This window comes from Eriocheir sinensis, unplaced genomic scaffold (genome assembly GCF_024679095.1).
Source record: "Eriocheir sinensis breed Jianghai 21 unplaced genomic scaffold, ASM2467909v1 Scaffold329, whole genome shotgun sequence".
NCBI classification, from domain to species: domain Eukaryota; kingdom Metazoa; phylum Arthropoda; class Malacostraca; order Decapoda; family Varunidae; genus Eriocheir; species Eriocheir sinensis.
In genome coordinates this window covers 133,046-157,828 of record NW_026111642.1, presented here as the reverse complement: position 1 = coordinate 157,828, position 24,783 = coordinate 133,046, and positions in this window count along the sequence as shown.

Below are 24,783 nucleotides of genomic sequence, written 5' to 3'. Positions count from 1 at the left end.
AGTGAAGGGAGGAAGGAATGGAGAGGGGGATGAAAGGGATGAGTCATGAGTCAGTTGTATAAGGTGGATGATGAGAGAGAGAGAGAGAGAGAGAGAGAGAGAGAGAGAGAGAGAGAGAGAGAGAGAGAGAGAGAGAGAGAGAGAGAGAGAGAGAGAGAGAGATGCCTTTAGCGTAGTGTATTAGCCCTAGTAAGGAGGAGGAGGAGGAGGAGGATAAGAAGAGAAGAAATAAGATTAGGAGGAAGGAAAAAAAGGGCCGTGGGGGGAGTAAATAAAGATAAAGAAGGAATAAGAGGATTGGGAAGAGGAGAAGGAGGAGGAGGAATACATAGGAATACATAGAAGAACAGACACCAGAAGACCTATCGGTCTATGGCGAGGTGTCTGTTTACTACCACTACTATATAGTAATCTACGTGTGGTAGGATAGGACATAAAAGATGAAGGCTCCTCCCCACCCACCTCTCCCTCCGGCAACGTGCCGGCAGGAAATAGTTAGAAGAGAACACCATGTACCTTTAAGGAAGAAAGGGACATGGAAATTTTACAGTAAAGAGAGAAATAAGAGGAAATTACTACCCTTAACACACTACTGGTAACCTAAGCTGTGGGGAAAATGACTTCATTATATAAGAACCTAAGAACATAGAAATACAGGGAGACTGGAAGAGGACAGTGGCCTACACAGGGCAGCCCCAGAATCCCCACTAAGACCCACGATGGGTGAGGTGTAGTTTCAGGGGCACAGGTGGAGGCTTGATCCTCGTTTTACCGGCGGTACTAGGCACGCACCAGTAACCTGTCACCTTACTGCACCACACCTCCTCCACCTGCCATGAGGATATTATATGTTTCTTTACTCTATTTTTTTCTTTCGATACTTGATATCTATGTTTTGGGGGAGAATTTTATGAATATAGGTTGAGGTCGTGCTGCAATCTGTCTAAAACATGCGAAAAAGGGTCAGTATAATCTTATATCCATGAAGTACTTATCCAAAGAAGACTTAAAGCTATTGATACTCTGTGCGCTAACTACTGACGGTGGGAGTCTATTCAATAATCGACGACTCTGTTATTGAAAATAACTTCTGTGCACCAATGTGTTACATCGATTTCCTTTTAACTGCATACCGTTGCTGCGTGTTCTTGTGTTGGTGTCTCTCTGAAATATACTATCTGGGTTAATGTTGTCGAATCCATTAAGGATTTTGAACACTTCAATTAAGTCCCCTCTTATCCTTCGCTTTTTAGGAAAACATATCTAAACGCTTTAAACGCTCGTCATATGGCAAGTTTCGGAGCACAGGAATTTGTTTGGTTGCTCGTCGCTGTATCTTTTCTAGCAAAACTTGATCTTCGATATAGTTCGGTGACCAGAACTGAACGGCGTGTTCTAGGTGTGTTCTTACTAATGCTAAATATAATCTCTTCATAAGTTCGGGTGATTTATAATCAAAGTTTTTTGAGATTAATCCCAACATCATATTGGCTTTTTTACTCGCTGCAGAACATTGATCACTCATTTTAAGAGTGTTACTGATAATGACACCAAGATCTTTTTCGTGTTTTAATTCGCTGAGCTCATGTCCTTGAATCTGATATTTAAAGTTCGGATTTTTTTCACCTATGTGCATTAAATAAGGAGGTGAATGAAAAAGGAGAGAAGGAGGAATAAGCAAACGAGAATGATATATAAATATATATATATATATATATATATATATATATATATATATATATATATATATAGAGAGAGAGAGAGATTTACATAGATAGATTTACATAGAAAATCAGACCACACAGACCCCATGGTCCAGACTAGGTGGTCTGTCCTTAAACCTAAGTGATTTTACATTAATCAGAAGGCTCCTAAACGTTGCATTTCTACTCTAGTTGATATTAAGTTGAAGGAAGTGACGGTCGAGCTTATTTTGAAGGAGTCAATCGTGTTACATTGGACCACTGACGGTGGAAGCTTATTCCATTCTCCTTTACAACGTTGGTGAAGAAAAATTTGGTGCAGTCTGAATTTACTTGTCTACATTTGAGTTTTACGCCATTGTTCCTCTTGCGCAAAGTGTCATCGATCATAAACAATGTTGATCTGTCTACATTCGTGAAACCATTAAGTATTTTAAGACATTCGATCAGTTTTCCTCAGGCGACGTTTCTCAAGAGAACATATTAAGGGTGAAAGCCTTTCTTCGTAGGATTTGTTGCGCAAGGAAGGGATCATTTTCGTTGCCCGACGCTGAACACCTTCTAATTTAGCAATATCCTTTGCATGGTGGGGAGACCAAAACTGTACCGCATATTCCAAGTGGGGTCTGACTAAACTATTGTAGAGCGGAGTATTATATCTTTATTCTTGAATAAAAGTTTCTTTTAATGAAGCCCAACATTCTGTTCGATTTATTTGCTGCATCGATGCATTGCTGTGAGAATTTGAGGTTTGACGCGATTTTGATCCCCAAGTCCTTGACGCATTGAACGCTGTTGAGTTTAACGCCGAGCATTTCGTAATCGAACTTCTTATTCCTCGTTCCAACTTGAAGAACCTGGCACTTGCTTACGTTAAGGGCATCTCCCATCTATCCGACCAAGCTGAAATTTTGTGCAAATCCTCAAGAGACAAAGAAAGACAAAAAACTAGATATTAGATTCCATAGAGTACAGACGAAGGAAGAAAGAGAGAGGAGAGAGAGAAAGAAGGAAAGAGAGGAGAGGGAGAAAAGAGGATTGTACTATGGGGCGAAAATTAGCTAAGGGATGAGTCTGTGGTGAGGGAGAGAAAGGAGAGAAAGGGAGAGGGTGAAGGAAAGCGAAAGGGAGAGGAAAGTAAATGAAGGGAGGAAGGGGATGAGGCTAAGACAGGGAGGGAAGGGAGAGGAAGGGAGAGGGTGACGGAAAGCGAAGGGAAAGGGAAGGTAAGTATGGGGCAGGAAGGAGAGAGAAAGGGAAGGGAGGAAGAGGCGAAGCGGGGAGGAAGAGAAGAAGACCAGAGAGAGAGAGAGAGACCTAAAGAGCAAGGTAGGAGGTGTTATGTACAAATGATGATGATCGTGAAAGAAACAAGATTCATCGATTTTAACGGGGCACTTTAGGTCTGACGTATGTTGTTGATTTTACCTTTAGCTTTTTTGGGAGTATATAGATCTTACTACTTAGCACATATATATACATACATACATACATACATACATACATACATATATACATATATATATATATATATATATATATATATATATATATATATATATATATATATATATATATATATATATATATATATATATATATATATATATATATATATATATATATATATATATATATATATATATATATATATATATATATATATATATATATTTTTATATATATATATATATATATATATATATATATATACATACATACATACATACATATACATACATACGGATGGTTGAATTCATGCACTTCTAGATATCGTTTTGGGAGTTTTTTGTATTTTGGAGAGTTTAAAAAAGTTCGTCACACACACACACACACACACACACACACACACACACACACACACACACACACACACACACACACACACACACACACACACGCCCATCGATCACCAGCCATTCGACCAACCAACCTACAAGCCAGCATCGCCTCCCCCTTCCCCCTCCCTCCCCTCCCTCCCTTTGTTAGCTTCTAAAGACCCCGTACGTAAAGTTCTCTCCCATATTCCTTCTTCCGTTCTTTCATTGTTCTCTTACCTCCATTCCTCCTATCCCTCCCTCTTCTCTTTATTTATCTAACTTTACCGTACCTTACCTAACCTAACATTACCTGACCTAACCTCGCTTAACCCAATCTAACCTGACTCTTCCTTACCTTACCTAACCTTACCTACCCTAACCACTCCAGACCTCCCCGTACCTAATCGGACCTTACATAAGTTAACCTAACCTTAGCGAACCTAACCTTTCCTAACCTTATATCATCTTATCTACCCTTACCTTACCCAGCCTAACGTAGCCTAACCTAACCTCCTACATCTGTTTTGGTGTCCCTGTTATCCTTTCTCCTTCATTTTAAGGTGACCTCCTCCGCCTACTACTCCTCGTCCCAGACACACCTCCCAATATTCCGGCCCTTCTTTCACTAGTCTTCCTTTCCTTTAGTGTGTGTATTTTCCTCTTCTCCCCCTTCTTCTTCCTCTCTCTCTCTCTCTCTCTCTCTCTCTCTCTCTCTCTCTCTCTCTCTCTCTCTCTCTCTCTCTCTCTCTCTCTCTCTCTCTCTCTCACTCTCTCTCTCTCTCTCTCTCTCTCTCTCTCTCTCTCTCTCTCTCTCTCTCTCTCTCTCTCTCTCTCTCTCTCTCTCTCTTCTTCTTCTTCATTTTCTCGTGTTTTCCCTCTTTCTAACTTTATCACTCTCTTCTTTTCACCTCAAAATATCTATCTATCTCTTTTACATCGACTTTTCTTTTTCCTCTTTTTTTCCTTCACATTTTCCTCTTTTCCTTCGCACTATCCTGTTCTTTCTATCTCAAAACATCTATATTTTATCCTCTATCTTTTCCTCTTCCTCTTTTTCCTTCGCTTTTCCTCTTTTTATCAATATTAACATCTGCATTTTTTTCCACATGTTCTACTTCATTTATTTATCTTCCTCTTTTCTCTTCCCATTTTCCTCTTTTCTCATCTTTATCACTCGTCTTTCTACCTCAAAACCACTATATTTTCTCCTTTATCTTTTCCTCTTCCTCTTTTTGCTGCACTTTTCATCTTTTTATCAATCTTAACATCTGCCTTTTTTTTTTTTGCTTCTTCTATTTCATTCTTTTTCCTCCTCTTTTCTCTTCACTTTCTCCTCTCTTACAATCTTCTTCACTCTTCTTTCTACCTCAAAATAATTAATCATCTTTCTCTACTGCCTCATCTTTTCTTCCTCTTCTTCTTCTTCCTCTCATTTTCATTTTTCCTAGTATCTCCTCCACCCCTTTCCTTCACTTCTTTTCACCTTCACACTCGTCTCCCTCCTCCTCCTCCTCCTCCTCCTCCTCTTCCTCTTCTCCTCCTCATCCTCTTCGTTCCCAAGATTAGCTTTCGTCCAACTTCACATGCTATTCTCACGTCTCTCTCTCTCTCTCTCTCTCTCTCTCTCTCTCTCTCTCTCTCTCTCTCTCTCTCTCTCTCTCTCTCTCTCTCTCTCTCTCTCTCTCTCTCTCTCTCTCTCTCTCTCTCTCTCTCTCTCTTTATTTAAACATCAAGATATATGATAAGATAGAAGGGGCGGGGAAATTGTCTCCATGCTAAAGACGACCTCTGTCTTGAGGTCGCCTATCTTAAAGCATTGCCACTAATGTTGTGGTGTGCTTGTACTCAGGCGGATGTGACTAGGGCGGGTAGGTGCGACACCAGGCATGAGCCGCCACCTTCACCTATTGGGTGTTCATTGCACCTGGCTCTGCGGCTTCTCGGGATTTCAAGGAGGAGTTCGTTAGCCACCGCCGCTCTCGTGGTGTGCTGGTTTCTCCTCCAAGGGACCCGTAGTGCCGCCAGGTGAGGTGTATGTTGGACCTGGGCCTTGTGCAGGACTGTGATGGCACCGACCCTTCTCCGGTGCCCGAGGCTGTCGAGCATACAGCGGGGGGCGTCCTGCTGGTGATGATCTGCCGGTGCCGCCACTGGTGTCCATGTGGTCGCTCCTGCTGAGGGCTGCTGGCATCGCGGATGAGTCGCTCTGCCCTCCTCTGCACTCTGCCCAGCAGCGAGAGGTAACATTGGGCACTGCTCATCCAGGAGAAAGGGGAGTATTCCATGACGGACCTTACCTGGGCTTTGTACAGCCTCAGGAGGTCGTCTGCGTCGAGCAGGTGCCGAACGCGACGCAGGAGTGTCACCCTCAGGGAGGCTCCGCGCCACACACTCCAGGTGGCGATCGAAACTGAGTCTGGAGTCGACCTCCACCCCAAGATGTTGATGGAGTCCTTGATGACCAGGGTGTCGTCCCCAAACTTCAGCCGTCCCTGCAGGAGTCTGGCGTCCTCCTCCGAACGCGATATGACCATGGCCTGGGTCTTCTCGGCAGCAAACTTGACTTGCCAACGTCGTCCCCAGGCCATGATGTCACCAAGATGGCGGTTGGTGGCTTCGATCATGTTCGAGGTTTCCTCCCTGGTGTAGCTGTGGGACAGGGTGCAGTCGTCAGTGTAGGCTGAGGCGACTAGTAGGCCACGGAGCAGCTCGTCGAAGTATGCGTTCCAAAGGATCGGGCCCGGTACTGATCCTTGTGGAACGCTGGCAGTGACTGGGTAACTGCCTGACTCGTTCACCACTACCCTCAGACTCCGGCCTTGCAGGTAGCTCGAAAATAGCTGCAGCAGTTGTCCTGTGATGCCGTGTTCGAGCTTGGCCAGGAGGCCCTCTGCCACACAAAGTCGAATGCCCCAGTAATATCTAGGGGCAAAAACAAGTGAGGGCCGACCGGAGTCCAGGGCGTCATGCCAAGACTTGCTGAGAAGGAAGAGGAGGTCTGATGCCGAGCGATCTCTCCTGAACCCGTGCTGGCGAGGAGACAATAGATGGTTCTCCTCCAGGTGGCGCGTCATCTGCTCAGCAATAATCCGCTCCAGGATCTTGCTAACAACTGACAGGAGCGAGATTGGGCGGTAGTAAGTTGGGTCTGTCCTGTCCTTCTTCTTGAAAACCGGTGTGACACGAGCCTCTTTCCATAGGGTCGGCCAGGCCCCTGCGCTTAGGCACTGTCTGAATATACGTGTGAGGGGGTACGACAGCTCGCCTGTACAGTGCTTCAGCAGGAAAGGGCTGATGTCATCAGGGCCTAGGGCTTTCCTGATGTTGGTGTCTCGTAGGTGCTTGGCCACTGTGCTCTCTCTCTCTCTCTCTCTCTCTCTCTCTCTCTCTCTCTCTCTCTCTCTCTCTCTCTCTCTCTCTCTCTCTCTCTCTCTCTCTCTCTCTCTCTCTCTCTCTCTCTCTCTCTCTCTCTCTCTCTCTCTCTCTCTCTCTCTCTCTCTCTCTCTCTCTCTCTCTGTCTCTCTCGCTTTCCTGGTTCTTTCTGTCTCTCTCTGTGTCTCTATATCTCTGTCTCTTTGTGTATTCTTTTCTCTCTCTCTGTATGTCTGTTTGTCTGTCTGTTTCTGTATCTGACTGTCTATCTTTTTCTCTGTTCTTATAGTTTCTTCTTCTTAATTTTCTTGTTCTTCTTTTTCTTGTTTTCTTTCTCCTTTGTCGTCATTATCAGGAGACTTATATATCTCTATCTGTCTATCTGTTTATTGCCCGTTGTCCCTCTGTGTTCTTTCTGTCTGTCTGTTTTTCTGTCTCTCTTTCTCTTGTTGCTGTTGATATTATAGTTTTCTTCTTTATCATCTTGTTCTTCTTATTCTTCTTTCGCTCTCTTCAGCGTCATATAACTTGTCACCTCCTCCTCCTCCTTCTTCTTCCTCTTTCTCCTTCTCGTCTTCCTTTATTATATTTTTCTCTATCATCTTATTCATCTCGTTCTTCTTCCTCCTCTTTCTGTTTCAGCATCATAAGACTCGTCATCTCTTTCTCTTCCTCCTCCTTCTTCTCCTGTTCCTTCCTTCCTTTATTTCCCGTACAAAGACTTTCGTTTCTTTATTCCGACACACACACACACACACACACACACACACACACACACACACACACACACACACACACACATGCACTCACACACTCACTCAGTAATTCAAGCGATGGATTCCTGCACGCCGGTCTCCCTCCCCCCTCGCTCCTTTGTTTTCCCCGTAAGTTTTCAAGCAGCACACCCTCACCCTAGGTATATAACACGACCAGGGGATATTACTGGAACAGCGATACGGCGTATAACTCACTCTCTCCTGCAGCTTTCCTTCCCTATATCTCCTTCCTCTTCTGCCAGGGACCCAGACCAGAGACCGCTTTGATGTGCTTTCTTCTTCTCCTTCCCAAACTTGTCACGAGACGTCTTCTTCTTCCTGCGCCAGGGTCGTATCACCCGGTTTAGTCTTGATCTAGAGAAACGGCGGATACGTGGTCAAGGAGAGAGAGAAAGATGCTGCGTGAGATGGAGAGGTAAGATGGAAGGAAGCATCATGGGTTAGGGAACAGAATAAGGCTGGATATATTACGATTAAGACTAAGGAGTGGGCTTGGGCACGTCGTGTTATGGGTAGAAATGATGACAGACGGACAACCAAAGATGCTGCGTGAGATGGAGAGGTACGATGGAAGGAAGCATCATGGGTTAGGAGAACAGTATAAGGTTGGCGATGTTAAGATTAAGCTAAAAGATGACTTACGGTGGTCGTTTCATGGGTAGAAATGATGACAGACGGACAACCAAAGATGCTGCGTGGGATGGAGTGGTAATGGAAGGAAGCGAGCGAGCGTCACGGGTTTTGAGACAGAATAAGGTTGGAGATGTTAAGATCGAGCGTAAGAAGTGGACTTGTGGAGGTCGTATTATGTGTAGAAATGATGACAGACGAATAACCGAGGATGCTGGGTAAGACGAAGAGATAGAAAAGAAGGAACAAATAAAGAAAAGAAAGAAGAACAGGAGGAAAGGAGGAGACAGAGAGAGGAAACAAGAGACAAAGACAGAGAGAAAGCAACAGAGAAAGGAAAAAAAAAAAAAGAAAGAAGAAGTAGTAGATGAAAGTCAAGTCATAGATAATTTGCCAGGACAGAATGGAGTACACTGAGAGGCGAAAGACAGGTAGATAATGTGAGTTAGTTAAATACATATAAAACTGAATCTGTATATCTTAGCTTGGGAGTGTTAGCGTAGCAGCCACACACTATTACATTTGTTCACGATCTTAGGCAAGGGAAAGTTTAATATATATAAGACTTACTGACACTCGTATGTTTTAAGCCCCAAATATTACCTAGAGAAAAGTTAGAAATGATGTTAATCGATAGTGTTGTGTTTGGAATAGTTAATCAGTGACCCATCGAACTTTTACTCTCCTGAACTAAAGAAAGTGAGAGTATGATGTAACTAATATTATAATAAGCAACGCCTCATTGAAATATTGCCAAAATAGGAAAAAGTGATGACTTATATCAGTGGTGCTCAACATTATTGGGTGGCAGGGCCACATTAGATGGGCAATGTGTGATAAGGGCCTCATATTTCCTGCAATGTGAATATGCATAGTAATTAATATACGTATTCTGCAGACTAATAATACTGATTATGTTGTGTATATATTGTAACCTTCCGGAAAGAGTCGTAATCAAAACACTTTTCACATAAATTGCAGGTCATGGGAAATGGGCAATTATAAAGTACAATAAAGTGAAGACCTATATACGAGCGACACCATTTAGCTGTTGGGCAGGAGAGGGAAACGTGGAGCAGCTGCTGTGTGCCGGGAGGGTGGGGAACTCAATTGGGTAGGGGTACAGGGAGGTGGCGTGGAAGACGATGGGTAAGGGAGAGGGCTAGGAGTGGATGGGCAACAGTGGGGAAGTCCCGGAAGGGAGCAGTTGGGTAGGAGAGGGTAGGGAGCCAGAGACCAGGACTGATTGAGAGGATGAGTGGGGGATGAGAGGGCAGGGACATGAGCAGAAGGAATAGCCAAGCAGGAGGAGTTTCCCCCAAAAAAGCCTAGATTAGCCTGTTTTCAAGGGAAAATAGCCAAGGCATAAGGTCCCAGCTCAAAAGCCAAGATCTAGTAAAAAATGCCAAGGAGTGGCAACACAGGACTCACGTCAACAAAATCAGTGAGGCTAGCCAGCTTTCAGGCTGCCAGATGAGGAATAGCATTTTTATCATTATAATACTATAACGTCATAAAGTTCACTTATAATAAGATATTCAGTAATATCAATCAGAATATAATTTATATTGCTACATGTCATTAAAATTAAATGTGAACTAATATTATACGTATTATGATAGGGATAAGTAGGTTATTTTTTGGTTGCTTGCCGAGGGCCGCATTAAACTTTATTGAGGGCCACATGCAGCCCTCAAACAGTGGGTTGAGCACCCCTGACCTATATTATTGTGTATGCATTCCTTCACCACTCAACCATTAATAAAAGCAAACAGCATTATATGACTGACCTATATATCATGAAAGCCACACGAAATATTGTTAAAGAGAAGATGAAATTGTGACTGATCTTCAAAGTCTCGTCTAAATTTCCACCTTCCTATGACTTGTACTCTTTCTTACACGGGGGGAGGATCAAGACACCTGAACATAATCTTTTGGAATTCATTAATACTTCATTTTGGGAGTATTAGTTTCGTTTTTTTCCCGATTTTTTTTTCTTTTCCTCTACTGCTTCTGATATATGAAAAAAACAAAAAACAATTTCTTAGTCAACCATTAAACAAGTCCTTTGTTCAGGTAGTAAGGAGGAGTAGTTTTGCATTTTCTCTACGTGTTTTATTTTTTTGTTTTTTCTTGACTGCTTCTTCTGATATATAAACAAACACCCATTGGTGCTACTTTGGTTTGTCATGAATCTACTTTGGTATGTGATCTACACTTTATATTGCGGTCTACGTGTCATGAATCTACTTTGGTATGCCATCTAAATGGTTGATGCATGGTCTAGATGGTCTAGACTCCGACTATAGAGGTAATAGCGGTGGTAGAGAGGTAGTTGAGTCCCGGCTCAACAAGGTACAAGAACAAGAAAAACACGTGTCGTGATTACGAGAGAATGTCTGGTTAGAGTGTCGAAGCGCCGGTCCCGAACAAGGAAAACACTCGTCGTGGTTTCGAGAGAATGTCTGCTTAGAGTGTCGAAGCTCCGGTCCCGACTCAACAAGGTACATGTGGCAACAGCACACTTCATTCCGCCATAGACATCAATCTCGACAGCTTTGGTATGTTACCTGCAAGCTAGTTTGTTACATCATGGACTTCTTTGATAACTTCAATGGAGGTGTACTGCACATAACAGTTTTGCAGTTCTACGCAAGAAAGAAATCCCCACACTCGAAAAATTCATGAAGAAGTGAAGAACAACCTCTCATATCCTGGCAGCCGTGAAACACTGAGAAAAGTTCTGAAGAAAATCGGATTTCACCATGCAAAGGTTGATGGGCGAAAATTCCTCTTGGAAAATAATGATGTGCAATATGCACGAAGCAAGTTTTTAAGAGAAATAAGAAACACTTAAGCTCAGACAAGAACATCGTATATTTGGACGAGTCGTGGGTTAACCAAAACTACACGGTTTCCAAATGTTGGGTGCACGAAGAAAATGCAGGACAGGCTATAGGGTGAGGGTGCCGACTGGGAAGGAGGCCGCTTGATCATTCTGCACGCTGGATCATAAGAACATAAGAACTCAGGAGTCTACAAGAGGCCGGTAGGCCTGTACTAAAGCTCCTTTGACCCTAAGCTCCCGTGTATCTAACCCCACCTAATATCGCTGTCCATGAATTTATCTAGTCTATTTTTGAATGTGACAATTGTATTGGCACTCACCACATGACTGCTAAGCCCATTCCACTCATCCACCACCCTGTTAGTAAACCAATTTTTGCCTATGTCCCTGTTGAATCTGAACTTATCCAGTTTAAACCCATTACTTCGTGTCCTACCGGTTCTCTTACCAACAAAACCTTATGAATGTCTCCCTTATTAAAGCCCTTCATCCATTTATAAACCTCGATCATGTCTCCACGCACCCTTCGCCTTTCTAGAGAATGCAAGTTTAACTGTTTGAGTCTTTCCTCGTATGGCAAGTTCTCAACCCCTGAATCATCTTAGTCATCCTCCTCTGCACCGATTCTAACATTTTGATATCCATTATATAGTAAGGTAACCAGAACTGAACCGCATAGTCAAGATGAGGTCTAACTAATGCTAAATATAGTTTGAGGAAGACTTCGGGGCTTCTGTTGCTTACGCTCCTTGAAATAAATCCCAGTACCCTATTAGCTCGATGATTTGTTCCCGGGGGCCGCCCTTGTTTTCCAGGCAAAAAATGTCGGGGATTACCATGATCAGATGAATGCAGAAACATTTGAAAAGTGGTTCACATCAACTCTTACCAAACATTCCTTCAGCGTTAGTAATTGTGATGGATAATGCATCTTATCACTCAAGAAAAATTCACAAGCCACCAACATCTGCAAACAACAAAGCTACGATACGAGAATGGCTGGAGAAGAAGGGCGTAGCAGTGCCAGAAGTTATCCTCAAGACAGACCTTCTGCATCTTGTAAGTCAACACGTCTCTTCTGCCGACACAAACTACGTTGTCGACAAGATGGCTTCAGATCACGGACATAAGAGTAGTGCGCCTGCCACCATACCACTGTCACTACAACCCCAATGAGCTGGTTTGGGCTCAAGTTAAAGGCTACATCTAGAAAAAAAAACATTCAAGACTGCCGACCTAAAACCACTCATAGAAGAATCAATACAAAATGTTACCAAGGAAATCTGGAAGAAGGCTGTCCGGCACATGGAAAAACTGCAGTCATAGGATGCAGAGAGAGATGTCGTGATTGACAACTTCATTGATTCTTTCATCATCACTCTCACATCTTCTGATGAGCATTCATCCTAAGTCATCCAAGATGCAGTGAAGAGAGGAATAGGCCTATCGGGCGTATATATACCTCTTAAAAAAACGCGCCATGACTTTTACCTCTCGGGTGGTGTGGAAATAAAGTCGGTTATATAATCTGTACAATACAATGGTAAGGACTAAAACCAAATTTATCGTATAAACCCACAATTTCTGTATTATAACCTAATAAATCAGGTTGAATAAACGAGAGAGAGAGAGAGAGGTAACCAAGGTGGGGATAAAAGGTGGCACCGCTGTACTGCTGCTTACTCCCAAGAGGCCTACGTCACAGCCGCACGTTTGAGCTAGCCGGAGTATAACCTCCCTAAATCCTCATTTATATTTCAGTCATTGACGCAGCCCTAAAGCGTGCACAATAATTCTACAACGAAATCAGCGACGAAACTAAAGCACAGGCATTTTTAAGAAGACATGGACTTTTGGATGAAGAACAAAGTGTTTCACCGTGTCATCGATGTGGCGGAGAGGTGAAGGACGCTCGGAAAAGAAGACGAAATGGCGAATTTATTCCCGTTCTTCGTTGCAGAAACCGTGGATGTCAAACTTTTCGTTCCGTTCGCAGAGGTAATGTATTCATCCACTTCACAGATTTAAATAACAAACTAAATTGCAAGCTCTCTCTTTGTCAAATTTTAGAATTGATCTTTTATTTTATACAAGACCTCTCTTATGATCTGGTTCAAAGATTAACTGGTAGAGGTACCGAAGCAATATGCGACTGGTTCAACATGTGCAGAGAAGTTTGTACAGCGAATGTTTCAGTCCAACATCGTGGTCAAATGGCAGGGACTGAAGAAGAGCCTGTGCAAATTGATGAAGCACGCTTTGTAGGACAGCGAAAGCACAACAGAGTCCGAATGTTGCAAGGAGACCGGGCTCCAAATTCAACAGACGGTGAAGCTGAAGTGGACAGTAACCGTAACCATGGGAGACGTATTGATGGTGTTTGGTTTGAAGAGAGGCTCAGAGTGCCGATATTTTTACGTTCAAAGAAGAGACCGTGAGACACTTCAACCAATTATTCAGAGAGAAGTCGCTGAAGGCTCAATAATCCATTCCGACGACTGGCCAGCTTACTCTAATTTAAACCAAATCAATTTTCGTCATTTCCGTAAATCATCAGCAGTATTACGTCGATCCTAACACTGGGGCACATACACAAGGAACTGAAAGATCCTGGCTTGATGCGAAGACTCGGGTATTGAAAAACATGAGAGGCAGCAATCAAAGAACTTTTCAGTCGCACCTAGACTACTTCTGTTGGCGGATGATGAGAAAAGAAGCTCCTGACATACATTTAGCATTTTTAGCTGATATATGTGATGTTTACCGATATAATATTTTTAATAAAAAAAAATGTTTTTATTATGTTTTACCATGTAGATATCATTACAAAGTAAAATATCAACGGTGTAGATACTTTTCCTTGTAGATAACAAGCCAAAGTACGGTGTAGATATTTTTTTCTTATAGATAACAAGCCAAAGTAGCACCCACCCATTTTTTTCAGTCATCCATTTAGTACCTTTTTTTTTAAAGTAGTGAGAGGAAATTCAAGTTAAGGAAAATGGAATGAGGTTAGTCTGTATTAGGTGCTTGATACGGGGTCTAAAATTTGCCTTGAAGGGGGGCTGGATTTTTTTTTTACAACAAGGAGACAGATCAAGGGCACACACAAAAAAGTAAACAATAATAAAATAAAAGCCCGCTACTCGCTGCTCATAAAAAGAATCCAAAGAGGTGGCCGAAAGCTAGGTCAATTTCGGGAGGAGAGGTGTCCAGATACCCTTCTCTTGAAAGAGTTCAAGTCGTAGGCAGGAGGAAATACAGAAGAAGGAAGATTGTTCCAGAGTTTACCAGCGTGAGGGATGAAAGCGTGAAGATCCTGGTTAACTCTTGCATAAGGGGTTTGGACAGTATAGGAATGAGCATGAGTAGAAAGTCGCGTGCAGCGGGGCCGCGGGAGGGGGGGTGGCATGCAGTTAGCAAGTTCAAGAGCCGTCAGCGTGAAAATATCGATAGAAGATAGAAAGAGAGGCAACATGGCGCATAAATTAAGAGGTAGAAGACTATCAGTAAGAGGAGGAGAGCTGATGAGACGAAGAGACTTAGACTTCACTCTGTCCAAGAGAGCTGTGTGAGTGGAGCCCCCCGCACGTGAGATGCATACTCCATATTATGAGGGCGGACAATGCCCCTGTATATGGATAGCAACTGCGCGGGGGAGAAGAAGTGGCGGAGACGATACAAAACCCCCAGCCTCGAGGAAGCTGATTTAGTGAGAGACGAGATGTGAAGTTTCCAGTTAAGATTTAGAGTTAAGGATAGACCGAGGATGTTTAGTGTTGAAGATGGTTACAGCTGAGTGTTGTCGAAGAATAGGGGATAGGTGTTTGGAAGATTGTGTCGAGTTGATAGGTGGAGAAATTGAGTTTTTGAGGCATTGAAGGACACGAGGTTCCTTTTACCCCAATCGGAAATGATAGTAAGGTCTGAGGTTAAGCGTTCTGCAGCTACCAGCTTGGAGTCATGTAATTCCTGTTGAGAGGGTCTTCTGTTGAAAGAAGCTGAATAATGCAGAGGGAGTCATCAGCGTATGCGTGGATAGGACAGTTTGTTATGGAAAGAAGATCATTGATGAATAACAGGAAGAGAGTGGGTGATAGGACAGAGCCCTGTGGAACACCACTGTTAATAGGTTTAGGAGAAGAACAGTGACCGTCTACCACGGCAGAGATAGAACGGCCGGAAATGAAACTGGAGATAAAGGAACAGAGAGAAGGAGAGAATCAGTAAGAGGGCAGTTTGTCAAGCTAAGTCTTGTGCCAGACTCTATCGAAGGCCTTCGATATGTCTAGCGCAACTGAGAAGGTTTAACCGAAACGGCTAGAGAGGATGACCAAGAATCAATTAGCAGAACAAGAAGATCGCCAGTAGAACGCCCCTTGCGGAACCCATACTGGCGATCAGATGGAAGGTTAGAGGTGGAAAGGTGCTTTTGAATCTTCCGGTTAAGGATTGATTCTAAAGCTTTATATAGACAGGAAAGTAAAGCTATAGGGCGGTAGTTTGGGAATTGGAACGGTCACCCTTCTTAGGCACAGGCTGTACGAAGGCGTACTTCCAGCAGAAAGGAAAGGTAGATGTTGATAGGCAGAGGCGAAAGAGTTTGACCAGGCAGGGTGTCAGCACGGAAGCACAGTTTTTAAGGACAATAGGAGGCGCTATATCAAGTCCATAAGCCTGCTGAGAGTTGAGGCCAGAGAGGGCATAGAAAACATCATTAGGAAGAATCTTAATAACATGCAGGCATAAAGGAGTCGGAAAGGGGGTGAGTAAGAGGAATATGCCCATAATCGTCCAGAGTGGAGTTGTTACAGAAAGTTTGAGCGAAGAGTTTAACCTCAGAGATAGAAGAAACGGCAGTGCTGCCGTCTGGGTTAAGAAGAGGCGGGAAAAGGAAGAAGTGAAATTGGAGGAGATATTTGGCTAAGTGCCAGAAGTCTCTGGAAGAATTAGAGAAAGCAAGGTGTTCACATTTGCTATGGATAAAGGAGTTTTTGGTAAGTCGAAGAATAGATTTGGCAAGATTCCGGGCTGAAATGTAAAGGTCAAAGTTAGCGGGAGTTTGAAGGCTCTGGTACCTTTTGTAAGCTGCCTCTCTATCTTTGACAGCACGAGAACAAGCGTGATTAAACCAAGGCTTTTTATCATGGGGAGTAGAGAAAGTACGTGGAATGTATGCCTCCATTCCTTAGACAATCACCTCTGTGATGCGCTGAGCATACACAGAGGGGTCTCTCTCCTGGAAGCAGTAATCATTCCACGGGAAATCGGAAAAGTACATCCTCAGGTCATCCCACCGAGCTGAAGCAAAATGCCAGAAGCATCGCCTCTTAGGTGGGTCCAGAGGGTGTACAGGAGCGATAGGACAGAATACAGAAATAAGATTGTGATCGGAGGAGCCCAACGGAAGAACAGTTTGACAGAGTAAGCCGAAGGGTTAGAGGTAAGGAAGAGGTCTAGTATGTTGGGCCGGTCTCCAAGACGGTCGGGAATACGTGTAGGGTGCTGAACCAACTGCTCTAGGTCATTGAGGAGAGCAAAGTTGTATGCTTGTTCACCAGGCTGGTCAGTGAAAGAGGATGAAAGCCAAAGCTGGTGGTGAGCATTGAAATCTCCTAGGATGGAGATTTCAGGGAAGGGAGAGTGAGTCAAGATGTGCTCCACTTTAGAGTTCAGGTAGTCAAAGAATTTTACATAGTTAGTAGAATTAGGTGAAAGATAAACAGCACAGTTGTATTTAGCAATATAATGACAATGAAGTCTTAGCCAGATGGTGGAAAATTCAGGAGAGTCAAGGTCGTGGGCACGAGAGCAAGTGATGTCATTGCGTACGTAGACGCAACATCCAGCTTTTTATTGAAATTTAGGATAGAGATAGTAGGAGGGAACAGAGTAGAGATCGATGTCAGTAGCCTCAGAAACCTGTGTTTCGGTGAAGAAGAGAAGGTGAGGTTTAGAGGAGGAGAGATGATGTTCCACAGAATGAATATTAGTACGAAGACCGCGAATATTGCAGAAATTGATAAGAAAAAGGTTTGAGGAGTTATCAAAACACCTCTCAGGTCGGCAGCCAGAAGGGGAGTCCTCCCTGAGGGAATTTATGGACACCCCACCAGGCGGGGACTCCGAGGCATTGTTGTTCAACGCCATTTTGAATTTTGGGAAAAGGTGTGTGTGTTGTGTGAATGTAGTGTGGTGTAGATAGAGAGAGTATCTGTCTTTTGAGAGCATGCTGAACTACTCTCTGGTGTAGATGAGACAATAGTGAAACGGTTAGTGAGGTAATGGGAAGGGTCTTTGGAGGGCTTAAGCACCCATCTCACTTCCCATATATACCTCACCGGGAGTGGTCTGCGCCCGTTCGGTAGGTGTCTTCCTACCTAATTCCTACCTACTCCGAGACGGCAGCACTGCTGTCTCGTCTGTCTCTAAGGCTGAAATCCTCGCTCAAACTTTCTGTAAGAACTCCACCCTGGACGATTCTGGGCATATTCCTCCTACTCATCCGCCCTCTGACTCCTTTATGCCTGTTATTAAGATTTTTCCAAATGATGTTTTCTATGCCCTCTCTGGCCTCAACTCTCAGAAGGCTTATGGACCTGATGGAGTGCCTCATATTGTCCTTAAAACTGTGCTTCCGTGCTGACACCCTGCCTGGTCAAACTCTTTCGCCTCTGCCTATCAATATCTACCTTTCCTTCCTGCTGGAAGTATGCCTTTGTACAGCCTGTGCCTAAGAAGGGTGACCGTTCCAATCCCTGAAACTACCGCCCTATAGCTTTACTTTCCTGTATATCTAAAGCTTTTGAATCAATCCTTAACCGGAAGATTCAAAAGCACCTTTCCACATCTAACCTTCTATCTGATCGCCAGTATGGGTTCCGCAAGGGGCGTTCTGCTGGCGATCTTCTTCTCTTAACTGACTCTTGGTCATTCTCTCTTAGCCGTTTCGGTGGAACTTTCTCTGTTGCGCTAGACATATCGAAAGCCTTCGATAGAGTCTGGCACCAGTCTTCTTTCTAAACTGCCCTTTTTCGGATTCTATCACTCTCTCTGTTCCTTTATCTCCAGTTTCCTTTCCGGCCGTTCTATCTTTGCGGTGGTAGACAGTCACTGCTCTTCCCCTAAACCTATCAAAAGTGGCGTTCCACAGGGCTCTGTCCTATCACCCACTCTCTTCCTGTTATTCATCAACGATCTTCTTTCCATAACAAACTGTCCTGTCCACTCATACGCCGACGACTCCACTCTGCATTATTCAACTTCTTTCAATAGAAGACCCTCTCAACAGGAAGTACACGACTCCAGACTGGAGGCTGCAGGAGGCTTAACTTCAGACCTTGCTATCATTTCCGATTGGGGCAGAAGGAACCTTGTGTCCTTCAATGCCTCAAAAACTCAATTTATCCACCTATCAACTCGACACAATCTTCGAAACACCTATCCCCTATTCTTCGACAACACTCAGCTGTCACCGTCTTCAGCAGTAAACATCCTCGGTCTATCCTTAACTCAAAATCTCAACTGGAAACTTCATATCTCCTCTCTCGCTAAATCAGCTTCCTCGAGGTCGGGCGTTCTGTATCGTCTCCGCCAGTTTTTCTCCCCCGCGCAGTTGCTATCCATATACATGGGCCTTGTCCGCCCTCGTATGGAGTATGCGTCTCACGTGTGGGAGGCTCCACTCACACAGCTCTTCTGGACAGAGTGGAGTCTAAGGCTCTTCGTCTCATCAGCTCTCCTCCTCCTACTGATAGTCTTTTACCTCTTAAATTCCGCCACGATGTTGCCTCTCTTTCTATCTTCTATCGATATTTCCATGCTGACTGCCCCGTCGAAAGGGAGTCACCTTATCGTGGTGACGGGGCTTGAAGCGAGGTCGGCGGCACCACCTTCCGTGGTGGCTTGCCCACCCCGATAGGGCTCGATGTCCGTTGGCCTCGTGGACTAAGTGCTCCCCCCTCATCACCGGTAGAGGAGGCCTACTGGTGATGTTGCCTTCGCCCCTGCCCTGCCCTCTTACCACCTAGGTCAGGGCTACTCTCTCCCCACGTGTTTGCCGTGCGTGGCGTCCCGTATACTCCCCGTGCCCTCTCATCTGGCGGTTGAGTCCACCGCGGGGCAGGATGTAGTTCCCCTCGGTGGGCAACACGCTAATTTGGTGGGAGGGCTGTGGTCAGACCGGCACTTCAGTGTGGCCCCATTGAATCAATCGGCTGGTCATGCGATGGCTTGGGTCAAGTAGTCACTGCCGGGTGGGCGGTCGCAAAGGTCCCGCGGCCGCCGTCAAACACCTGGCAGTGGATGCGTATACTTCCCCATTATCCCTGGGGCTGTTGGGTGCGGTCTGGCCCCAACATTCAGCCTCCCCTTGTTGGGCTCCGTGGTGGGTGGGGTTGTGGGGGAGTGAAACACCTCCCCTGTGTATGGGTAAGTTTCCCTTGCCTCGGCCTGCCTCTCTCCTGACGTCCGCCTGTCCCCGATTACCCCTACACGGTCCTCTCTCGTCGCCACCTTGGAGCCTTTCACGGCTCCTGGTGGTGCCGCTGAAAAGTCCCTACCTCCTAGAGGGGTTGACCAAGATAAGTCCGTGCGACACAAAAGTCCACGTGTGTCTGACAAGGCTGCCTCCCATTCCGGGGGTAACTCTGATGTGCGTCCCTCTACCAAGCTGGACGCACTTCAGATGGTGAATATCGATCCATCGTTTTCCTACCGTGCCTTGCGCTCCTTATTCAAGCCATTTGGCACAGTCCTTCGTATCCGTCTCATTTATGATGGAGACTTCAAGTCAAACAGATGCTATGTGACCTTTTCCTCCAGCGCTGAAGCCCAGTCGGCGTGTGATGCTGTTGCGACTCTGCCTATCGCAGGTGCTGGATTTCAAGCGAAACTTCTTCGCTTCGGACAGTGACATGGACTATGTCCCGAACCTGTTGAAGACGCTTTGTTAGAGCCAACTCCCAGGGACAGCCAGGTCCCTCCCCCTCGTTGGTTTGTTGCATACTATAGGAATGGGCGTGGCAACTTCATTCATGCTGCTAGGTACCTCGCCAAAGAAATTGGCACGATCCCTGAGGTGAATCTGAAAAAGTATGGAAAGGGAGTGTTAGTCAGGGCTAAAGATATTACTCAAGCTAAAATGGTGCAACATCTACCATGCCCTGCTGACAACATGTTTGAAACGGTCAAAGCACATCATACCTTCAATTATAGTAAAGGCAGTATATATAACCATGACCTCTATGAGCTCTCTGAGGAGGAAATATTTGGGATGTGCCCTAGTTCTGTTCATAAGGTGTCCAAGTTAAAGGGTTCAGCTAACATGATACTTCTCACCTTTTTTGGTTCTACCCTCCCTGACCGTGTCAATACTGGCCCCCTCCATCTAGATAAAGCAGACTGGCAGCGATTTACGGAACTTAGCTCCTCTCTTCGTCCGTTGGCTGACTTTGGAACTTCCGACGAGGTTGCATCCTATTTCACTGATGCCCTACATTCTGCAGCCCTTCAATCCGTCCCCAGGACGTCTGGCCAGTTCCCTAAACGTCCTGTTCCCTGGTGGAACGCCGCTTGCACAACTGCTGTGCAAGAGAAGCGTGCTGCATTCTCTCGACTTCGTCGTCACCGTGGGGACCCCCAGTGTTTGGATGCTTTTCGGGGAGCGCGTGCTCGAGCACGACGTACTTTCAAGGAGGCTCGACGAATTTCTTGGAAGGCTTATCTTTCTTCCATCACTACCAGAACTACACTCACAGAAGTCTTTAACAGAGTTCGTAAGATCTCTGGGAAGTTTCCCCCCCCTCCCCCCCCAGTGCTATCGCATGCAGGGGAGACGGTGGCGGACCCTAAGATTGTTGCTGACCTAATCGCCAAGCACTTTGCCAGTGCCTCTAGGAAAGATCCTACTGCACCAGGGGCTCGTCATCGCCGGGATTTGGAATCACTCGGCGTTAACTTCGCTTCCACCGGAGGGGAATCTTATAATATCCCATTTTCTCTTTCCGAGCTGAAGACGGCTTTATCCCAGTGTCATGATTCCTCGCCAGGTCCAGACGACATCCCTTATGCTTTCTTACGCCACATGTCTGACTGTGGTTTTACATTTTTATTGGATCTTTACAATTTCATTTGGCGTACCGGTGATTTTCCATCTCTGTGGAGTGTGGCTGTAATTCTCCCCATTCTGAAGCCTGGGAAAGATCATCTCCAAGCAACTAACTATCGTCCTATTTCTTTAACATCCTGCATTTGTAAAGTGATGGAGAAGATGGTGAATGTCAGGCTTATGTGGTACTTGGAGAGCCGGAATTTATTGACCCCGGTGCAATATGGTTTCCGAAAGGTGCGCTCCACCTCGGATGTTCTTTTATCCTTGGAATCCTCAGTTTGTGAGGCGTTTGCCAATAATCACCACCAGGTGACCGTGTTTTTTGATCTGGAGAAGGCCTATGACGCCGCTTGGTGTCATGGAATTTTACTTAACCTGTTTGAGTTTGGTCTTCGTGGCCGTCTCCTGTTTTTATTCAGGAGTTTTTATCTCGTCGTCTTTTACGGGTTAGAGTAGGGAGTACTCTTTCCGAGGTTTGTCCACTTGAGGATGGAGTACCACAGGGAAGTATTATCAGTGTTACGCTATTTGCTGTGGCTATTAATGGAGTCGTTGGTGTCCTGCCTGATGGAGTTCATAGCTCCTTATATGTAGACGATTTATCCATTTCGTTCTCTGCGGCAAGGATGTCGCTGATTGAACGAAAACTGCAATTGATAATTAATAGAGTCGCCAATTGGGCAAATACGCGCGGCTTTCGATTTTCGTCCTCAAAGACAGTAGCTATGTATTCTGTCGTCTTCGAGACGCTCATCCGGACCCTGACTTATATCTTGGTAATAGGCGACTGTCCTGTGTAGAGACGACTCGTTACCTCGGTTTTATTTGATAGCCGCCTAACCTGGGTGCCTCATTTACGTTACGTTAAGGCGGCTTGTCAGAAAGCCCTAAGATTACTCAATGCTAGCAAAGCTATGGTATTAACGTGCAATGGTCATCATACCAAAATATGTAGTAATTAATTATACATGTCAACCTACTTATTTTCATGAGATCATGGTATGACCACTGAAAAACATAGCTTTTTTTATCTTGGTTCCATTACAAAATCTTAGGTCACTTGGTAAAGTGTTCACCTAAGTCCGACCCAAGCTGACAACATAAACTTTTTTTTTTTTTTTACAGCAAAGGAGACAGTTCAAGGGCACAAAAAAAGCAAACATTAATAAAAAAAAGCCCGCTACTCACTGCTCCTAAAAAGAATCCAAAGAGGTGGCCGAGAGATAGGTCAGTTTCGGGAGGAGAGGTGTCCTGATACCCTCCTCTTGAAAAAGTTCAAGTCGTAGGCAGGAGGAAATACAGATGAAGGAAGATTGTTCCAGAGTTTACCAGCGTGAGGGATGAAAGAGTGAAGATGCTGGTTAACTCTTGCATAAGGGGTTTGGACAGTATAGGGATGAGCATGAGTAGAAAGTCGAGTGCAGCGGGGCCGCGGGAGGGGGGGAGGCATGCAGTTAGCAAGTTCAGAAGAGCAGTCAGCGTGGAAATATCGATAGAAGATAGAAAGAGAGGCAACATTGCGGCGGAATTTAAGAGGTAGAAGACTATCAGTATGAGGAGGAGAGCTGATGAGACGAAGAGCCTTAGCCTCCACTCTGTCCAGAAGAGCTGTGTGAGTGGAGCCCCCCCACACATGAGATGCATACTCCATACGAGGGCGGACAAGGCCCCTGTATATGGACAGCATCTGTGCAGGGGAGAAGAACTGGCGGAGACGGTACAGAACGCCCAGCCTCGAGGAAGCTGATTTAGTAAGAGATGAGATATGAAGTTTCCAGTTGAGATTTTGAGTTAAGGATAGACCGAGGATGTTTAGTGTTGAGGAAGGTGATAGCTGGGTGTTGTCAAAGAATAGGGATAGTTGTTTGGAAGATTGTGTCGAGTGGATAGGTGGAGAAACTGTGTTTTAGAGGCGTTGAAGGACACCAGGTTCTTCTTGCCCCAATCGGAAATAATAGTAAGGTCTGAGGCTAAGCGTTCTGCAGCCTCCAGCCTTGAGTCGTTAAGTTCCTGAAGGGTGGGTCTTCTATTAAAAGAAGTTGAATAATGCAGAGTGGAATCATCGGCGTAGGAATGGATAGGACAGTTCGTTTTGGAAAGAAGATCATCAATGAACAACAGAAAAAAGTGGGAGATAGGACAGAACCCTGTGGGACACCACTGTTAATAGATTTAGGGGAAGAACAGTGACCGTCTACCACGGCAGAAATAGAACGGTCAGAAAGGAAACTGGAGATAAAGGTACAGAGAGAAGGATAGAAACCGTAGGAGGGTAGTTTAGAAAGCAAAGATTTGTGCCAGACCCTATCAAAAGCTTTTGATATGTCCAGCGCAATAGCAAAAGTTTCACCGAAACGGCTAAGAGAGGATGACCAAGAGTCAGTTAAGAAGGCTAGGAGATCACCAGTAGAACGCCCTTGCGGAACCCATACTGGCGATCAGATAGAAGGTCAGAAGTGGAAAGGTGCTTTTGAATCTTTCGGTTAAGGATTGATTCAAAAGCTTTAGATAGACAAGAAAGTAAAGCAATAGGACGGTAGTTTGAGGGATTGGAGCGGTCACCCTTCTTAGGTACAGGCTGTATGAAGGCATACTTCCAGCAAGAAGGAAAGGTAGATGTTGACAGGCAGAGGCGAAAGAGTTTGACCAGGCAAAGCGTGTTTGCAAGCTGAGTGCTTAGAATATTGGCATAATAATAAAAGATGCTGAAAACTGGATTCCACTACTTTATTTAATATATGAGTAATTATATACTGAATTTGTAATGGAGCCAAGATAAAAATCTATGTTTTTCAGTGGTCATACCATGATCTCATGAAAATAAATAGGTTGACATATATAATTAATTACTACGTATTTTGTTATGACGACTATTGCACATTAATACCATAGCTTTGAACCCAATGATGAATATCTTCAAGCAAGACACAAATAGCAACAGATTGGTCACCAATTCACTCAGTAAACAAATTCATATATTCAATAAAGTAGTGGAATCCAGTTTTCAGCATCTTTTATTATTATGCCAATATTCTAAGCACTCAGCTTGCAAACACGCTTAGGTTTATGTTGTCAGCTTGGGTCGGACTTAGGTGAACACTTTACCAAGTGACCTAAGATTACTCAATGCTACCATAGAGGTACACAACATCTTTGATTGTGAGTGCATCAGAGAGATATATATATATATATATATATATATATATATATATATATATATATATATATATATATATATATATATATATATATATATATATATATATATATATATATATATATATATATATATATATATATATATATATATATATATATATATATATATATATATATATATATATATATATATATATATATATATATATATATATATATATATATATATATATATATATATATATATATATATATAAAACTGTCTGCCCTAATGTCCCTCCCACTTTTGAGGTCCAAATGACGCCCCTGATTGTAACAACGTATCTTGTAACATCCATGACTGGGTGCCGGTGCAAATCTC